General features: G+C 46.8%; 1 protein-coding gene across 2 annotated transcripts in view; it reads left to right on the top strand.

Annotated features, from left to right (window-relative positions):
- KIRREL3 (kirre like nephrin family adhesion molecule 3) overlaps window positions 1-20,099 on the top strand; it is a 759,605-nt gene that overhangs the window by 291,252 nt on the left and 448,254 nt on the right. The gene's annotated exons all lie outside the window — the stretch shown is intronic.

Here is a 20,099-nt window from a genome sequence, read left to right as displayed (position 1 = left end):
TCAAATGATTCAAGTGTTGGAATTTCAACTGGTTCAACTGTCAAATGCATTTCACTACCAGGACGGCTTTTCTGTTAGCGTATTATTTTATATTATCCTGTTGCTGATAGTTATACCCACTTGTCCCTGCATATCTCCCATGTAACACATGTTTATCTGGTCACTAGTACCTGGAGTGTAGTGGGCAGTCCTTTCCAGGACTGGTTCATCCAGGCCAGGATCCAGGCAGGAAATGTAGTGGAAACTGCTAGTTATTCTGGGAACTGGAGTCATGGGATGCTAATGTGTGTGTCAGACTGGTGGCCTCCCTTTTGTCCTGTACCTTCTCCATCTCAGGGAGCAACACAGCACCCTTTACATCTCTGTATCACCTTCTGCTGCATGCTGCTAGGAGAACAGCCTGGTCTGAGCAAAGCACCAGGCTCCAGCAACGCTCAAGGTTTATCTTGAGTCTGACACTGATCCCCTTTGGAATGTGGAACAAATTTCTTAGCCACTGTCTGCCTCAGTTTCCCCTAAATATTGGGAGTAACAATATTTTCCTCACAGGGAGGAGGACAAATTATCCTTGGTCCTAATAGTATTCTAATTTATAATGGACCTCCCCAAGCAAGCACAACCTAATAAAAACACTTAAAAACAACCCTCAACATGTAGATGCATAGAAGGGAAATAAGGGAGTAGAAATGAGAAGACTGAAAGAGCTCTGTGCATGTTACTAATCCCCTTTTGCACTCTGATATGTATGCAAGATATATATACATAGCATCATATATATATATATATACACACACACACATATAATCAGCCTGGGAGTGCTAGCTGTGGGGCACTGGAGACAGGGTATAGTGTGAGGGACTGAGAATGGGAATATCTAAATGAAATACAGCCACCCACTGCCCCTCCTGGGATATACATTTTCAAGCAGGACTAGTGATTCAGAGTGCCTCGTTTTTGGTGTGTTCCTCTTGGGCTTTCTTAAATAGGGCCTGATTTTCAAAGGGTGGGCACTTTCTGTACAGCAGGCCCCTTCTATTATTATTAATAACAAGACCTAGCTCTTGCATAGCACATTTTATGTGTAGATCTCAAAGCTCTTTATAAAGGAGGTCTATTCTGCAATATTGTTTTCATTATTTTATGTATGGGGAAACTGAGGCACAAACTTGCTCAAGGTCACCCAGCAAGCCCATGGCAGAGCCAGGAATGGAACCCAACTTCCCTGCATCCAGGAGAGTGATCAATCCCATAGGCCACACTACCTTGAGTTAGGCATCTACAGTGAGACACCAGAACTCTGATTGTATGTCTACACTGCAATAAAAACATGTGACACCAAGTGTCAGAGCCTGGGTCAACTGACTGGGGCTTATAGGGCTAAAATTAGCAGTGTAGACACTCTGGCTTGGGCTGGAGCCCAGGCTCTAGGACCCTCCCCGCTTATGGGGTTTCAGAGCCCAGGCTCCAGCCTGAGACTGAACATCCACACTGCAATTTTATAGCCCTGCATCCCAAGCCCCATGAGCCCAAACAGCTGACCTGGGCTAGCCACAGCCATGCCATGGGGATTTTTACTGCAGTGTAGACATATCCTTTGGGTTTATAAGGCTGCCCATCACCACAGTATCTGAGAGCTTTCCATGTAAATTCGATAGCAATAGCAAAGTCCCTACTGGACTTCATGGAGTCTCTGGCTCTCCTCTCTCCTGAAACGAAGGTTGGGATTCCTCTAGGAATGGCAGAAGTCCCATCTCAGCTCCATTTCCCACCAACCACATACACAAGCTCCAGGAAGGGAGATACCCACCTTCCCTGACTCTGTGCTGTTCATCTGCGGTACCCTTTAACTCATGCATTTTCATGCCATGCCATCTTCATCGGATGCATTCAGTGGAAAATACAGTGGGGAGATTTATATACATCGAGAACATGAAACAATGGGTGTTACCATACACACTGTAACCAGAGTGATCACTTAAGGTGAGCTATTACCAGCAAGAGAGCGGGGGCGGGGGAGAACCCTTTTGTAGTGATAATCAAGGTGGGCCATTTCCAGCAGTTGACAAGAACGTCTGAGGAACAGTGGGGGCGGGGGGGGGAATAAACATGGGGAAATAGTTTTACTTTGTGTAATGACCCATCCACTCCCAGTCTCTATTCAAGCCGAAGTTAATTGTATCCAGTTTGCAAATTAATTCCAATTCAGCAGTCTCTCCTTGGAGTCTGTTTTTGAAGTTTTTTTGTTGAAGTATTGCCACTTTTAGGTCTGTAATCGCGTGATCAGAGAGATTGAAGTGTTCTCCAACTGGTTTTTGAATGTTATAATTCTTGACGTCTGATTTGCGTCCATTTATTCTTTTACGTCAAAAACAGACTCCAAGGAGAGACTGCTGAATTGGAATTAATTTGCAAACTGGATACAATTAACTTCGGCTTGAATAGAGATTGGGAGTGGATGGGTCATTACACAAAGTAAAACTATTTCCCCGTGTTTATCCCCCACACTGTTCCTCAGACGTTCTTGTCAATTGCTGGAAATGGCCCACCTTGATTATCACTACAAAAGGGTTTTCTCCCCCACCCCGCTCTCCTGCTGGTAATAGCTCACCTTAAAGGATCACTCTGGTTACAATATGTATGGTAACACCCATTGTTTCATGTTCTCTATGTATATAAAGCTCCCCACTGTATTTTCCACTGAATGCATCAGATGAAGGGAGCTGTAGCTCACGAAAGCTTATGCTCAAATAAATTTGTTAGTCTCTAAGGTGCCACAAGTCCTCCTTTTCTTTTCACACTGGATGGACGTCCTCACCATTTCCAAGTACAAAATATTCTTGTCACTTCTGGACAAGTTGCAGACCGGGCAGCAGAACAGGGGTTTGTCTCTGTCAGAGGGTTAATGCCAGCACTCAAATCCAGAGCCAGCAAGGCAGGGCCCAGGCTGCTCCTTCAGATCGGTTGCATCACCAAGCAGCACAAACACAGCTTTACTGGTGGCAAACAGAGTCGCACAGGCACTCTCCATTCTCCACATCTCTTTGTCCTTCCCATGCAGGCACCACGGACTGTCACACATTCCACCTCCCTGCCCCTTCAGCTATCTGTCAAATGCGACAGCCATGAACTTGTTATTTACATAAACAGTCCCTTCTGCAAATGAGCATTAATTACTCCCCCATGCAAAGGTGGATAAGCACTCATTGATTGATTGAGTCCCTACAGACCATCACTTGCAAGCATACAATTAGCCATTCATCAGGATCGTGGTAGGATGTGTGGCCTTCTGGGGATGTTAGTCCTTTTACCAAAGGACAAGTGTTAAAATTACAATTAGCATAGGAAGATCAAATATTTCCCAGCAAGCTATGCAGTAAAATAGTGCATGGTATTATTTTATTTCTGGCCATGCCATGATTCCAAATATCACTGTGTTTGACAGTAATTGGCTGGGGCCAGTTTGCGTGGTATTCTGAAGTATTGTTTTATATGTGCCCTGAAAGATACATCACATGGTTGGGAAGCCGCACCGCTGTTCACTCTTATTCCCTCTGCTGCTCTTTGTCTTTTACTCAATTGGCAGAAGCTGGAGGACTTGGATTCTATCCCCACTGCTACTGTGAAATTTTGAGTGTCTGTAGTGTGCAGAATAATGATGAAAATGTTAATTGGCCATGAGTTTGTTACACTTTGGTATAGGATGATACAACTCTAGCTTAGACTACATTCCCCAGGTGCACAGTAACCGAACAGCTTTCCTCTTCTAATGACTCCAGGCACCTCTTGCATATAGGACCTTAGGAGCCCACATGAACTGCAGTTTAGACCAAGCATATCCCATGAGAACTATCTAGGGTTGGTTGAAAATTTTCCATCAAAACTATTTTTCAATGGAAAGTTGGATTTTTGACAAAACCACCATTTTTTTGTGTTAAGTATCTGCTTTCTGTGGACAATTTCTACTTTTCATTTTTAAAAAAATAATTCTAGGTTTTATTTTGAGTAAAAACCAAAAAAAATTCAGTGTGAACCCCAAAATGTTCAGGTTTTGTTTTTTGATGAAAAATCAAAAAAAGTCGGTGGAAAACAAAAACTGTAGCCCTAGCCAACCCTTCTGTGGCTAGAATAAATGCAACACCATGCAAAGCATGTGTTCTAGAAATGATCACATGTTAAGGAAGGACAGAATTATCCTATTTCTTCCTTGCACCATGTTGGTCAGAGAACCTTCCATTGGCAGTCCCAGCATGTGTGTTGGTTTGAGCCAGCCACTTAGGTGTTCATTTACTGCTGCAGTTTTGCATTTAGAACTCAGAGTTTCTATCTTTGGCTGACTGGAAAGCACTGAAAGGGGAAAAACAATAGAGGGCAGCTCATAACTTAGACAGGAGAACTGATTTGACATTATTATGCCTTCATTTATTGGCAGCCCACAATAAGATGTAAAGAAATGTCAAAAAATCCCATGTGTATGTTGGTACGGTTCAGGAAAAATTGCTGTTTGCCTCTGCCCTGAGGCAACGAGTCACTCCATTAATGCACAAGGCACTAAAATGACCCCTTTGTTTTTCTTATGATCATTTCTGATAGCGCACTCTGCCAGAGATATCATATCTTTGATCTCTCAGCACTGATGTTAAGTCTTTCTTAAGTTCAGTAGCATCTCCTTGAGATTAATACTTCATGGCATTCTCAGCACCAAGCTGTCCTAAGCCATACATCACAAGATGCCATGCCTAGCGCTAGCCTCCTGCCTCAATGACTTCATGCTGGCGCAATAAATAACCCTCGGCCGGCTCCATTCTTCCTTGTTTGTTGTGTACAAATAGTTTAACAGGGAACACAGAAACTCCCCATAAGAAAAGAGAAAGGGAAGTTTCTTCAGTGGTGCAACAATGAACAGACCGATGTGGAAAGTGATGGTTAGAACCATCTTGCATTCCCAGGCTTGCTTCTGTCTTTAAGCACAGAGAATATTTAACTGCTAATGGAAATTTGCAAAGCTTTATTTTTTCCCCTTCTCAGGCAGGAGAGGTGAAGTCATGCAGTGGTTTCTCCGAGATGCCTTATAGGGAGTGACAAACCGATGTACCTCTAGGGTGCCCATCTGCCAACTAACTCATTTCATATCTCATCCATTAGGTGAATGAGTTATGAAAATCACTTTCCGCTTTGGCTTTTAGTTTGGCTCGCCTTTCTTTGTTTATTTTCCAAAGGGCCGCCAATCAGCTGTTTCCTTTGCAAGATTGGCTGGGCTTAGAAACATCTTCCTTGTTATTTAGGAGGGTGGGTTAGGTAGACTTTGTTTCGGCAGGTTGGAGTCTCTGTCAAACCACTGTGCTGCATCCATGTAAAAAAAGTAAATAACCGCACACTGAGCATCTCCTTAAAAGGAATTCTGGCTGCCATGGTGCACAGATGCACATCTCTCTCTTCCCTCCCCGCTATCTGGCTGGAGGACAGAACACTGGGATACAATAGAGGTAACCCTTCAATTCAGTCTCTGGGAAAATTAAAGGTGCAGTGCCAGATCTCTTTAACTTCCTGCAGTTGTACCTCCAACTATGCCAAACTCACAGAGTGATCTAGTTGGATTTCCTAAACTAATGAAGTTTGTGACTTGGATGGGAGACCTCCAAGAAAAGAAAAAAACAAGACAGAGTGTTGCAGGAAGTGAAATGGAAACTGAAGGCTTGAGCCAAAGTCCCATTGGAATCAGTGGGAGCCTCTCCGTGGATTTCAATAAACTTCAGATCCAGCCCTAGATCGGTGCTGCTTTGAAGCCTTATGTGTTTATATTAACCCAGTGTAGTATTGGATGGTGCCTTTAAAATCCTAGGCAAATTCCAAATCACATAAATTCAGTGCTGCCTAATTTTCCTCTTTTAATTTCAGATATTTGAAGGATGTAAATAGAACTGGGTGAATAACTGATTTTTTGGTTCAGTGGCCAAACCAAACAAATCATTTTGTGTCAAAGTGAAATCAACAAAAAAAATTGTTTTGGGTCAAACATTATTTAATTGTTGGCTGTTTTTTACCCTTTAAAACACATTAAATCCAGCTAATGTTAGAAACCAACAATAGTTTTGAAGCAAAATGTCGAAACAAAAGGTCGTTTTGAATATGGAAGCAAAAGGTCACTTTGAATATCGAAACAAAAGGTTGTTTTGAAACAAAATGTCGAAACAAAATGTTTCAACTTTGAAAAAAATTCCCATCTTTGGAAGCTGAAACTATTAACTGAATTTGCCAATAGTTTTGGTCGACCCTAAACTGCATTATTTAGCGAATAAACAATTCATCTGAAAAACAATGCCCAGCTGTAAATGTATGTGCCAAGAATGATTTGTTACAGAGGGGAGAAGAGGCATAGTCAAACACGATGGAATTTAAGGGATTGTTTAGACAGAACAACAGAGAAACTTACCAATGGCAACATCTTTTAGGGTGGGGGAGAGTTTCCCAGGAGGAGCAGTGGAAGGCCTTCGATTTGAGATATTTGAAACTAAGCTCTAGAAAATATAGCACAGGAAACATTCCAGTATGGTCTGTGTCAGGGTGGAGGTGATGGCATTATGGTTCATTATTCTTTTTCCACTCTAATTTGAGTGAATCCCTGATTCTTCACTTCCTGGCCTAAACTCTGATGTGGTGATATTGGTGCCACAACAAAAAGAAAAGTGCCGTGTGTCACTCGAGAGGTGACTGTTTCAGTGGTGGGGAAGTGACCCATGCATAGTCTGCAAAGCATCGTAGGGTCTGGTTCTTCTGGACGAAAGGTGCTCTGCAAATGCAAAGGGAATATCACTGTGGGAGAAATCTCCCCCATTAACTCACACCCACACAAGTGCCCAGTGTGTCTGGTGAGGGGGAAATGACCCTGTCAGAGTATTGTGTTAATGGATTTGCCTCGGAGTGTAGCTTGTGTGATGCAGCATTACACCACATCCAATGTGTCACCGTGCATAACAGAACGCATGGAGGGACTGAACTGCGGAATGTCCTTGTTTTCCACCCTGATGGGTTTAGGCAGATATTCATCCTGGGAGTGGGAAGTTTATCATTTCTGCCGGACATGGAGGAACTGGGGAGAGAATCCCCGAACTCGGTTGCTACTTATTTCACTGTGGTAATTGAAAGAAGAAAGAATGAAAATCCCAGTACTTGGGCCTTTTCAAATTAAGCTAGGCTAGTGTCTAGGCATTGTTCTGTGGAGAACAAGCCTGCTTTGGCAGGTGGACTGAGTTGATGACCTATTCAGGCCTTCCCCATCCCAGATTGAAGCCCCTTTGGCAGTTAATGCCCAGGGGTTCATGGGGGAGGGCATGGAGAGCGCTCCTTTGTTGGTGCACCTGCATGGCTTTCAGCTGGCTGTTCAGGGGATTGTTGTGTTGGGAGAGCAGGTAGCAGTGCTGTCAGCTGGGCAAGGAGGAACATCTAGGCTATGGGACCATGGCCCTGCAGATGAGAGGTCTGTAACTGGGTGAAAGGGGGGTGACATGGGAGGGGATGGGGCCCCAGTGAACATGATGTACCAGGGCTTCAAATTTCTTTTGGCAGGTCTGTATATGCAACTGAGAGAAGCGCTGGCTACATCTCTTCTGAGATGCTTCGCAGCCCATTTGTTGCTCTCTTACCAGACCTAGTGTTTCCAGGCACCCCTTCTGGGAGTGTACTCATCCTCCTCCTTTTCCTCCTAGGACATCATCACTTCATAGGAGAGAAAGATGTGCCCACAGTGAGCCAAATTCTCTTCTTAGCGACACCAGGGCAGCCCCTGGAGAAGTCGGGTGGGGCTGAGCTGTTGTAACTAGGGCAAGGATTCAGCACACGCCACCCACCTGCCAGACCTGGACCTTTCCACTGACAAATCAGGTGCGCCAGCTCCCACTCCTGACAGAGCCTACCACGTTGCGAACAGCTGCCAGCAAGGCTGTGTGCTGTGTTCATATCATTGGTATGTCAGTGGTGCTGAAGTGAGAGCAGGCCCTGCTGTGCTAGGTGCTGTACAAACACATCATGAGAAACTGTCCCTGCCCCAGAGAGCTCACACTCCAAGGGGACATCTACATTGAAGCTGCGGGGGTGTAATTTTCAGCTTGAGGAGACATGTGCATGCGAACCCTGGCAGCGCAGGTGCCGGGGGGTGGAGGTGGGGGGCTAGCTGTCCCAAGTACAGTCCTGCCTTGCACCCAAAGTACTTACTCTGGCACTTACCCCTCCCACTGCCAGCACACCCACAGCTACACTTGGATTTTTAGTGCACTGGCTTGGTCAAAGTGAGCACATATATGTCTAACTGAGCTGGAAATTACACCTCCGGCTCCAGTGTAGACATACCTTAAATGGACAAGACAGACAAAGAAAAGCCTGTTTTACCTATTTAGTTGGTGGTGAAGTGAAGCACAGAGAGATTGGGTGATTTATCCAATATCCCACAGTAAATGCTGTAAATTGAACCCACATCTGCTGTATCCATGCCAGTGCCTTTAGCACAAACACGTTCTCCCTCTTGTAAACCTTGCTGTAATGAGAACACAATACTGATAGGGAGAACAGGTTTGGAAGCTCCGGTAGACCATGCGCATAACCGACTGGGAGACTGGTAATGAGAGGGGACGATGCAATTAGAGAAGAGCTCTGGGTTTTTTGTTTTTTTTTTTTAATTTTTATTTATTTCCACTCACTGGCCTCTGGGGAAAAGGGTTTCAATTTTTAAAGTTCTGTCACAACAGGTTAGAGTATTAGCAATCATGGTTCACTGCCATCTGTATTTGTTCCATTTATGACGGTTATCCACATTAATTATTCTGCTGCTAAAGTCCCTTCTAATTTCAGAACACTGTTATTTCTGAGAAAGATGGATATTAAATATGCCACACATCAGCGTGGGGTGGCATTACACCATGCTATTAAGTTCTGATGCGGAGGCTTGGCAAAAAATAACTTTGCTATTTGTAATCACCGTGAAGTGTTTTAGTGTTGTGGCTCAGAATAAGAAATAAAGCTGATGACAGGAACTGATTTCTTATTGGGATGCCGTTCAGGAGTTTACATAAATCAGAAAGGAAATCAGAATGTAACCCTTGGCTGGCCGGCTTCCCTTGTTGTCTCTGGGATTGGGGCAGGGCAATGGATGAGTGTTGCATGGTGATGAGCAAGGGTTCATGCAGAGGTCCCAACACACCCTTGAAGCCTTGGGGTGCAGAGATGGGTTAGGAGAGGGGCCCTTGGTCCAGGGTTTGGATAAAATGGGACTTCGCTCCAAAACAGCCCTGGCTTTGGTTTTGCAAAGCCTGACCAATGAGGCCTGTGATGACACCGAAAGTACACATGCTGTTACCATAGTATCTGAGCAGCTCCAAAGGCCCTTGGGGCATAGGGCAGGTTGTTACCCCCCTTTCTACAGACTGGGTCCTGAGACACAGAGAAACCAAGTGACTTGGCCAGAGTCAGATAGGGAGTCAGTGGTAGAGGTAGGAATTGAACCCAGGCCTCAGGAGCACTCTGATCATCCTTCCTCTGTCTGATCGCCACACCCCCAAAGCTTTGAGGCTTTGGCTCCACCAGAGCCTGCTCTGAAGCCCAGTGTGTGAACAGCATGCCATGGGTTCCCTGCGCCCTCCACTTCAGATGTGGCTAGAGAATCATTGCCACAGGAGCGCCCACAGCTCCCAGGAACTGTCCCACTGAGTCCCTCGCCACGTCTCCTTTAAACTGCTCCACTGCCCTTTGCCTTCCAGCTGGCTCTCTTGGGGAAGGTCTCTGTGATACTGGGTATTGAGGATGCTGCGCCCTCTTAAAAGAGCAGGGAGTGGAAGGACTGCAGGTTTTTACTCCTCATTGCAAAATACAGTTATAGGAAGGGGACTTTCCCTGCCCACTCTGAGCAGTGAGCCCTTGCCGGGTCTCCTCTGGGACAGCTGCAGGAGATAGCTCTCTCTGTCTGGCAAGTGCAGTGTCTCTCTCTCCTTCACACGGTTTCTGTCATCAGTCTCTGACTGGTATGGGGCAGGGGGCAGGAAATCCTGCCTCATGTGCAGGGAGGAACAGGAGTTCAGTGTTCTCCTATGGGATTGATCCTGCTGGGTTGGAAAGCTCTTTCTCTGCCCTCTCTCTGTGCCAGCTGTGAGATCCCTGTCTGTCTCCTTGACTGACGGTGTGTCTCTCTCCCCCTTACTGACTGGCAGAGCAGCTGGCCTTTCTCTGCATTTGCTTCCTGTGCAGCTGTGATTCCTGTTCCCTGTCACCATTAAGAGCCTTTTCATCTCCATTCACAGCCATTTGTCCCTTCCAGGTGACTCTGTCTGGTCGTTCGCTGTCAGCCGGCCCCCCTGAGCCACTGGCAGGAATCCACTTTGCTGCTGGAAATGTCAGCAAGGGGCCAAAGGCCAGCTGCGCAGGCCTGGGCTGAGCCCCAGGGGCCCCCAAGTGCTGCCATCTTGGAACCTGTCGCCCATACCCAGAAGCTGGGAATGGGCGACAGGGGATGGATCACTTGATGATTCCCTGTTCTGTTCATTCCCTCTGGGGCACCTGGCATTGGCCACTGTGGGAAGACAGGACACTGGGCTACATGGACCTTTGGTCTGACCCCATATAGCCATTCTTATGTTCTGATTCCAGTGGGAACCCACAGGCGGCCTTCTCCCCTCTGTCATCTCCTCGCAAGCTGGTGAAAGGGCTGGCTTGTTCGGCAATAAATAGATTTGTAGCTATTTCTTTGGCCTTCATGTGCCCAAGTTAGAGACAACGACTATTAGTCGCATCCAGAGTCCAGTGCTGGTCCTTTTCCATCACTGGAGGTTTGAACAGCAGCTTCAGGATCTGGCTCAGTAGCTCCAACAGGACCAAGGTTTGCTCCAGAAACTCACCTTGTGCTTCTCCCAGCCATCCAGCAACTGGGTGAGAGGGGCAGGCCCTGGGTTAGCAGCCCTAGGCCCCAGACAAGGCCATGGAGCTGCAGTGAATTGTCTCTGGTTGGCCCTTCACCAGAGATGGAAAGAAGTGGAGAGGGGCCAAGGTTCAAATGGCTATGAGCTTCTGGGGTCCAAATGGAGAGGAAACAACTGAATAGCTGCAGCAATGAACACACTCACAACACACCTCAAATCTGCACTGCATGCCCTGCACTGTGCCCATCCCAACCCTACACCTGCACCCACATCCACATGGCTCTGCATGCACCCCAGCTCTGAGCCCACACTGCGTTGTGCCTACCGCAGCCCTACACCCACACTGCGCCTGTCCTAGCCTCACATGGTACTGACCGCCGCCCAGCCCTACACCTACCCTGTGCTGTGCCCATCTTAGCCTTATACCCACACTGCACTGCTCCTGTCCCAGCCCTACACCCACACTGCACTGCTCATAGCCCAGCCCTATACCTACACTGCACATAGCCCAGCCCTACACCTACCCTGCACATAGCCCAGCCCTACACCTACACTGTTCTGCACCTACCCTGGCTCTGAATCCACTCTGCACTGCTCCTATCCCAGCCCTGGATCTGCACTGCACTGCTCCTATCCCAGTCCTGTGCCCACAATGCACTGCTCCTATCCCAGCCCTACACCTATACTGTTCTGCACCCACCTCAGCTCCGAACCCACGCTGCACTGCACCCACCCCAACCCCGAACCTACCCCCTCAAGGCACCTCATCTCTCCCACTACACACTACACTGCATCCACCCCAGGCCAACACCTGCACTGCACCCAAGTCCACACAGCACCCACACTGCACATGCCCCAGCCTCCGCTGCTGTACTGTATGCATAGCTACTCTGCTACTTGGGCTGCCCATGTTTCTCTGCCCTCGTGCTGCACCCACACCTATACCTGCATCCACATTATGTACTGCACACGCCACTGCTCCCCCCACCTGTAACCATGCCCACACTGAACATGCAGCTGCCCTGCACCTGCACATGGCACTGCACCTGCATTGCATGACCCCCGCTCCTTGTGCTGCATGGGGCTCTGACTCTTCTTCTGCACCATGTGCAGCCAGCCACATACACTTGCACTCACATCACCTTTCACACCAAATCTGTGCCAGCACCCCAGTGCCACCCCGCCGCAGTGAGACCCCATAGCCTATCCTGCACCCACAGCCAAAACTGCTAGCCAGTTCACACCCAGGCTCTTGCCTGCACCCAGCTTCCAGTCCTTGCACCCACATCCGCACTGCGCCTTCAGCTTGGCTTAATTACTAATTAACAGACTCGTTACAGCTTTCCACTTAAAACAAATGCCTTGCAATTTGTTCCTTGATTCAGGAGCTCCATTTGCATTACCATCTGCCAGATTCGGGCACCAGCTTCCAACAATAAAAACTGCCCGAGTGACGGCTGACAGTGGCCCCCTCCCCTCCTGGTGGGAGTGTGAGGCATGCACACAGCAGAGAATGACAGGGTAGAAGCTTCTTCTCCATGAATATTGTCAGCCATTTCAGCTCTCCAAGTGCCACCGTCACTCTCGATCTATCTTAAGTGTCCCAGCAAAGCGTAGCACTCTCTCTCCCTCTCAACCTAGGAACTGTTGTAGGAAGCTCAGCCTCATGCCGATGACAGACAAGGGAGATCAGTCCAAGTGCTGTCCCTCGTCCCACCTCCTGCTCCCCCCGATGTCGTCACATGGAAAGTGATAGATTGCTTCCATCCTGGAGACATGGCTTGCTTGGCACTCCTTATGCATACGCTGCATTCCCACCAGCCACGGCCCTTCTCTGCTATCCGTTCGGTATAGGAGGAAGCTCAGTGGCTAATCAGATTAGGTGGGCCTGATTGCAGTTGAAGGTTTGTGATGTGGCCGCATTAAGGGACCGGGATGAGGAAAGCACAGTATTTCCCATGCCATTAGCACAGCCATCTCCAGGATGACTGGCGGGGCATGGCAGCACCAGCATCTGAGACATTCAGGTTGGGATTTTCTTTTTTTGACACTGTCTTCCCTTCATACTGGGAGCTAAAGTGTACACATGGTCAGGCTCCTGTGATCAGCAGTTTAGCGATCTGCCTCGAGCCTTCCTCAGCCCAGAGCCGACCCTCCTCTCCCTCCAAACTCAGTGGGGTTTGGAATCTGCCTCTGGTGTGGATCCAGTTTTCAGGGCTGCCGCAACAGGTTTCTGTTGTGCATGTATCCATCGAAGAGAGCTGGGTAGAAAATTGATTTTCCATCCCTCAAGAATTTTCCAGACTTAAAAAACAAAAATTCCCATCCCAAATCAGAACAAAAAGTGAAAATCTCAGAAATGTTCATGAACCGAAAACCTGGAGAATGTTTCAGATTAGGTCAATCAAAGGGTTTTGTTTTGATCATTTCAAAATGTTTTCTTTTGATTTCAACCTTTTAAGAACAGTGTTTTTTAATATTTTTTATTATAAATTACATTTTGAAAGGCAAAGCTGTTTCAAACTAAAAAAAAACCGAAAACTTGCCATTTCAAAAATCGTGAAACAGGGCATTTCAAGATGTGGTTAACTGTTCTTTTCCAAAAATATTTTGAAACAAGAGTTTTGCGCAAACCAAGTCTTGCCCGCAAACAGGTTTGGTTTTGATGAATCGGCATTTTCTGATGAAAAAATGTTTCATAAAAAAATTCCTGAACAGCTCTTCCATTGGGCAGTGTCTTACTCTGCGAAGAATTAATGGGGGCTGCTTTCAGAGGAAGGTGCCCCTCTGTGGGCGTACGGCGGGCAGAATATAACTCAGAATAGTTGGAACCAAAACCCAGGAACTCTGAATTCTGCAGCAGTTTCTGAGTCTGTATCTGAGTTTTCCGACTGAGGACCCCAAAGCTTCACTCTGGGATATGAGCTGGCAAACCAAAACCTAACCCAGAAGGGTGGAACCTGTGCCAGTCAATCCTGGGCTTCTGTGGAGACACAAGATTGGCATATGGGATGCGATCCAGACACCTGTCCACTAGGAACTGTAAACGGATTGACTGAATCAACTCCCAGAGAACATGGGCCAGCCCTGAGACAGCAATGGCGCTCAGTCCCTGGGCTAGCTTCAAAGCTGGGATGGAGCTACAGGGATTCTGTCTCAAGTAGACTAAGCTCCAAACCTTTCCTGCCCTAAGCTCGTTGGCATCTGCTGGGGAACACCATCCAGGTTCCAAACTGAAAACCCACCAATTGTCTCCACCGTTTTTTTAATGTAGTCTCTTTAGGTAGGACCTACAATATTTTGAGATATGTTGCTGCAGAAGCAGCCAGTGGAAGGCGTTTTGATTAAGGTACTATTTTGGTGCTCAGCAGATGTGAGTTTTCTTTATGCCTTTTCCAGAAACTCCCCGTGTGACCTAAGGTCTGATTCCCAGAGATACTGAGCACCTGTCTCTCCCACTGAGGCCTCTAGTTACAATACAAATAATACAGAAATGCTATTTAATAATGAGCCCTTTCATCTGCTATCTCAGAAAACTTCATCAGCTCTAGCACCCCTTAGGGAGGTGAGTAGTAATATGCTAAGATTACAGATGGGATGGGGGGCATATTCCTGATGTAACTGCAGTGACTTGTGTGGAGTTGCACCAAAAAGGAATTTGGCTCTGGGAAACTGAGACACGGGATGGTTAAATGATTCACCCAAGGGCACCTGGTTGCTCTGTAGCAGAGCCAGCAATAGTACTGAGGCATCCTGACTTGCTGCTACGGGGGTCTGATCCAACAGGTGCTGAGCACCATCATTCCCTGTTGCCTTCAGTGGAAGTGGAGGGTGCTCAGTAGCTGGCAGGCTCAGGCCCCTTAATGGAACGTCTCTGACTCAGAGGCAGTATGTGAGCTGCGCTCAGTTCCATGTAGCAGTCACATAGTGAGAGTCATATTCAGTGTGTGGAGATACATCAAGGTGCAGCAGTTATTCACTATTAATTCCATGCCAATCAATTATTAAAAGGGTATTTATTGAGCTTTAACAACTCTGCCGTTGAAGAAAAACCTGGCCGTGACAGGGGTTGCACATCAGTAATTAGGTTCTTAATAATCAATTGGTATTTGTTTGACTTAGAATAAATTTCTTATTAAATCTGAATCAAATCTTTACTCAAGACACTTAATTATAAGAGGGTTATTTCCCCCCCTCCCTCTCTTGGTGCATTGGGAGTTCAGGGCTCATGCCAGGAGTGAAGCATTTCATGGCCCAGGACACAGAAGGGGGGGTCTCCTCCTTAATACATCTGCAAGGTGATGGTTATTCATGGGGAGTGCCACTTACAGAGCTATTTCCCCAAGCTCTCATATGCACTCATGTTAACTGGAGCTTTAAGGACTCATTCTCATTTCATTAGGAGAGTTGGCATTCTATGGAGAGTAACTTTATTGATAGTGGACTATCCCTGAGACCTCCATCTCAGTCCTTTTTGTTCAGAAGCAGGTACTGTCACTTAGGTACCTGCTTCTCTGAGTTAGGAGAAGAATCACCAGCTTTCCCTCTGTTGGAAGTATTCCTTAGAAACTTTTTAAACTCAGATTTAGTTGCTCTGCAGTCCCCAAGATTCATGGAGCAGGTATACACTAAACAACTCTGCTACCAGTGCCGATGTGGCTGTCCCTTTTCACGTGGCGGGAATGTCTGTAAAGAACCAAGGCCGCTTCAGTATCCATGGCTCTTGAGATCAGTGTCTTCTCTGCTGACCCTGCCGGTCTGGGGGCCGATTAGTGTCTGTGATGATGAGGATGTATTGTGGAGATGCTCACACCTGGATTCAGGTCTACTACATCTGTTCAGATGAGTAACTAAATTGCCATAGCGACTGATATGGGCTGGGTTTGTTCCAGAAATCCAGAGATAAAGGGCTCCATATCCTGTTCCCAAGGCCTCCGGGCTGTTCAGTTCCTCCAGGGTCATCTTTGTCCTTTAAAATGCTGATTTTTAAAAATATATTGCAGAGTGATAGATTTAATCACTTCCCTGTTTATACATTTTTTACAAAGGGAAATAAGAATCCCAACAGGGCACTCTTTTTAGTGCGCACACACACACAAAATCAACAACAACAAATGATCTCCACTATTAGCAAATCATTATTCTGATATTATTTATTTCAGACTTTGCGATATTCTCCAATGCTTGACTTCACATGCTCATTTAGTTCCTTTCAGACGTGACGCAGCACTGCAATTTGTCAGGGAGAAAATGTGATAAACATTAGCGAGGAGAAAAAAAAAAAAAATATATATATATATATATATATATTTTTTTTTTTCTGGCTGAGTGTCTAGCGTCTGTTTTATGGTTTCATAGCTGCAGGCTACTGCCATGCAATCTGGGGCAATGGATCAGGAGGTTAAAGTGACAATTCTGGAGACAAAGGCCAAAAACATTAGTAGCTATTTTTTCTAAACAAAACAACCCATTATCAGCCTGGATTGAGGACAAGAATCCTGAGATGAAAGCTCTTAAACCACATGCCAATTATATCCTTTAGCATCACTTGTCTGGGGACTCTGGAGACACAGAGGTCTCCAGGTCTCTCATTTCAGGAAAGCTTGTCAAACATGTTGTAGTTAGTCTTCAAACTGCATCTTGGATCGCTTAGTGCGACCAAACATCATTCCCAGGGAACAAGCTGTGGTCCCAATTGTCTCCTGCACCGATGTGAATCTTGAGTGACTCCACTGGAGTCATTGAGCTTGATTCTCCTCCATCCTGCTTCTTCTGTCATTGTTCATACTTGTACCAAGCAGGGAGAAAAGTAGATTGAAGAATGGGAGAGTTATCTCTGCACCAGCCCCTGAGGAAAGGGGAACTCTCCTCACGCTCTCTCGCTCCCCGTTACTCCAAACCCTAGTGCAAAGCAGATGTAAACTGGTACCACCAGATAAGCGAGTGGACAGGTCTGATTTGGTAGCATTTTACATTCACTGTGCAGGGTTGTAAATGCCAACATACAGTGCAGGGGATCCTCAGGGAGGTACACTGGTGTATGACTGCAGGAAAGAATGAGGGCTTGTCTACACTACAAAATTAAGTTGACTTTATCTAATTTGACCTCGAGCCACAGAATTAATTAAGTCGATTGTGCGTGGCCACACCATGCTCATTGTCTCGATGGAATGCGTCCTCACGAGCAGTGCCTGCATCGATGCATAAAGCAGTGCATTGTGAGTAGCCATCCCAAAGTGCAACTTGCCGCAGCGTGTTTTGGGAAGTTTTTGCAATGCCTCATGGGACCAAAACATTGTTGCAGGGGAGAATGGGAACATTGTGTCGGCATCCCATGATGCACTGTGCTGAACGCAAACAATCCAGTGGTTTTCGTGCCTTAAAACCGCCACGCGTATGCCATAACCCCAGAAGCCTGGAGCCTGCTCAGTTGTCACTCTTTCTGTGAGCATCTCAAACACTTCGCACCTTCTTCTGCAGTATTTCCAGAGCCGAGGTAGGGTCTGCCGCGCGGAACATAGCGATGTCCTGCAAGCAGCCCTGCTATTCTCAGTTGCTGCTGGCAGTCACAGAACAGCTGCATTCTGAGTGCCGTTTCTGGTCCCGTGAAACAAGCACTGACTTGTGGGACCGCATCATCTTGCAGGTTTGGGATGATGAGCAGTGCCTGCAGAACTTTCGAATGCGGAAGGCCACCTTCCAGGAACTTTGTGCAGAGCTTTCCCCTACCCTGCAGTTCAGCAACACAAAAATGAGATCTGCTCTGACAGTGGAGAAGCATGTGGCAATCGCTATTTGGAAGCTTGCAACGCCAGACAGTTACCGGTCAGTGGGGAATCAATTTGGAGTAGGTATATTAACCGTGGGAGCTACTGTGCTCCAAGTGTGCAGGGCCATTAATCAACTTCTGCTATGAAGGGCAGTGAGTCTGGGAAATGTGCAGGACATGGTGGATGGTTTTACCGCGATGGGGTTTCCTAATTGCGGTGGGGTGATAGATGGCCCGCATAGCCCCATCTTGGCACCAGAGCACCTTGCCAAAGAATACATAAAACAAAAGAGATACTTTTCAATGGTGTTGCAAGTGCCGGTGGATCACAGGGGATGTTTCACTGATAGCAACGTAGGATGGCCAGGAAAGTTTCACGATGCGCGCATCTTTAGGAACTCGGGTCCGTTCAAAAAGCTGCAATCCCGGACTTTCCAGACCACAAAATGAACATTGATGACGTTGAGGTGCCTGTATTTATCCTGGGGGACCCAGCCTACCCTTTGCTCCCATGGCTCATGAAGCCATACACCGGCCATCTGGACAGCAGTAAGGAACAGTGCAACTATAGGCTCAGCAAGTGCAGAGTGGTGGTTGAATGTGCCTTTGGTTGTTCGAAATGGCGCTGCAGAAGTTTACTAACAAGGTTGGACCTTAGTGAAGAGACCATCCCCATGGTTATAGCTGCCTGCTGTGTGCTCCATAATATCTGTGGGAAAAAAGGGGGAAAATTTTCCGCAGGGGTGGGCAATTGAGGCAGATTGCATGGCAGCCATTTTTGAGCAGTTAGACACCAGGGCAAAAAGAAGAGCACAGCAAGGGGCCCTGCGTATCTGCGAGGCTTTGAAAAGATGTTTCAATAATGAGTCATAGTAATGTGAGCTGCTTGTCTTCACTGTGCTTTCCCAAACCTTCACCTGCCTTGTATCACTATCCCTGTAAAGCCAACCTCCCACCCAAGCCCACTGCTTCTTCTCAATAAAGAACATTTATTTCTCAAATCCATTTACTTTATTTAACAAACATAAGTAAGAGGAAGAACAGGGGGGAAAAAAGGTAGCCTTGCGGAAAAGGGGTTGTAAAGTTGGAACGGGAGAAACATTTTCAGATGTGTAACATAAGACCTTATTCCAGACCATCAAAGGTCTGTGTATGGGCCCCTTCTGTTCCTTGTACCCTCCCACTGAGTTAAGTGAAAGGGATAATGGACTTTTTGCCCACGCCTCAGGGAACACTTGTGGGAGGGTGATTCTGTACCAGACGATGCTGTCTGGCTGTTCACCAGAGTCTGCAGAGGGACTCTACCCTACTGCTTCTGTTCCTGCAGTTCAACAAGACGCCTCAACATGTCTGCTTGGTCCCTCATAATCAGAAGCATCTCATCCTGCACCGCACGCTCTTGCTTATTGAAAGCTTTCCTGCTCTCCATGTCCATGTCTAACTTCTCGGACAGTGAAATCATCCATGCTCTCAGCTCTGTGTCAGCTGTCCTGGAGGCGTTCATTATCTTGGTGAACATGTCCTCCTGTGTTCTCTTTCTCCTCCTTCTAATCAGCGAAAGTCTGCTTTCAGGTGTTGATGACATGCTGAAGGACACATTTCCAGCTGTCAGTGATGGGAAACAATAAAGGAGCCATTGTACATGAATAAAATGTTTCCATAGCAAGGCTGTTTTCATTAAAAAAAAACCCTTATTACACTAGGTGCAAGTCATAACATAATCAGAATCCATAACTGTTCACTGCGCCGTTTTGCTGCTCCAGCCATGGTGAGTAGGCCCCCACCCCCAAGTCATGGGTGACCGCATTTTTAATGAAGTTTATGGCAGGCTCCTGTCGGGAGCAGAGGTAGCTATTCAAACAATGGCCCTTCACCATAGCACCACGGGAAGCTGTTTATGAACGGGGCGGTGGGGGGTAACACTTTCACTCCCAAATTCTGGAATCTCTCATGTGGGGCCCCAGTCCTCTATCAGCCACTTTAAACTACTTGCCGACCCATTCCGAGCACAGTAAAGGCACATCAACGGCCGCATGGTCTGGCGATCTGGAATGTGGGAGAGTGGGGTGCCCTTTTTTTTCTTGTAAGAGCACTTTTAATGAGAACTTCCCCCATTTCTCCTTGGCAACCCTACGTGATATCAGTCTCCTGAGGGTAACAGAGGCAGAAAGGAAGGAGATGCTGCAAGCATCTGGGTATAGACCCGGTCCTTATGCTGCTATGCTGTGTACCGTAAAGATGCCAGCAGAATTAATTCAGGAGTTGAATGGGAAAGTGTCCTTCCATGGTGGAAGAAATAAGACTGCCCTGCCCAGAAACTTTCTGCAAAGGATTGCAGAGTAGCTCCATGAAGGTTTCCTAGAGATATCCAGGGAGGACTCCCGGGCTATCCCAGTCCACATAAACAGTCTTTTCCGGGGGCCACCCTCTGT

The sequence above is a fragment of the Lepidochelys olivacea genome (assembly GCF_965140295.1).
Source record: "Lepidochelys olivacea isolate rLepOli2 genome assembly, chromosome: 22".
Classification (NCBI taxonomy): domain Eukaryota; kingdom Metazoa; phylum Chordata; order Testudines; family Cheloniidae; genus Lepidochelys; species Lepidochelys olivacea.
This window is presented reverse-complemented; position numbering and strand designations above follow the sequence as displayed.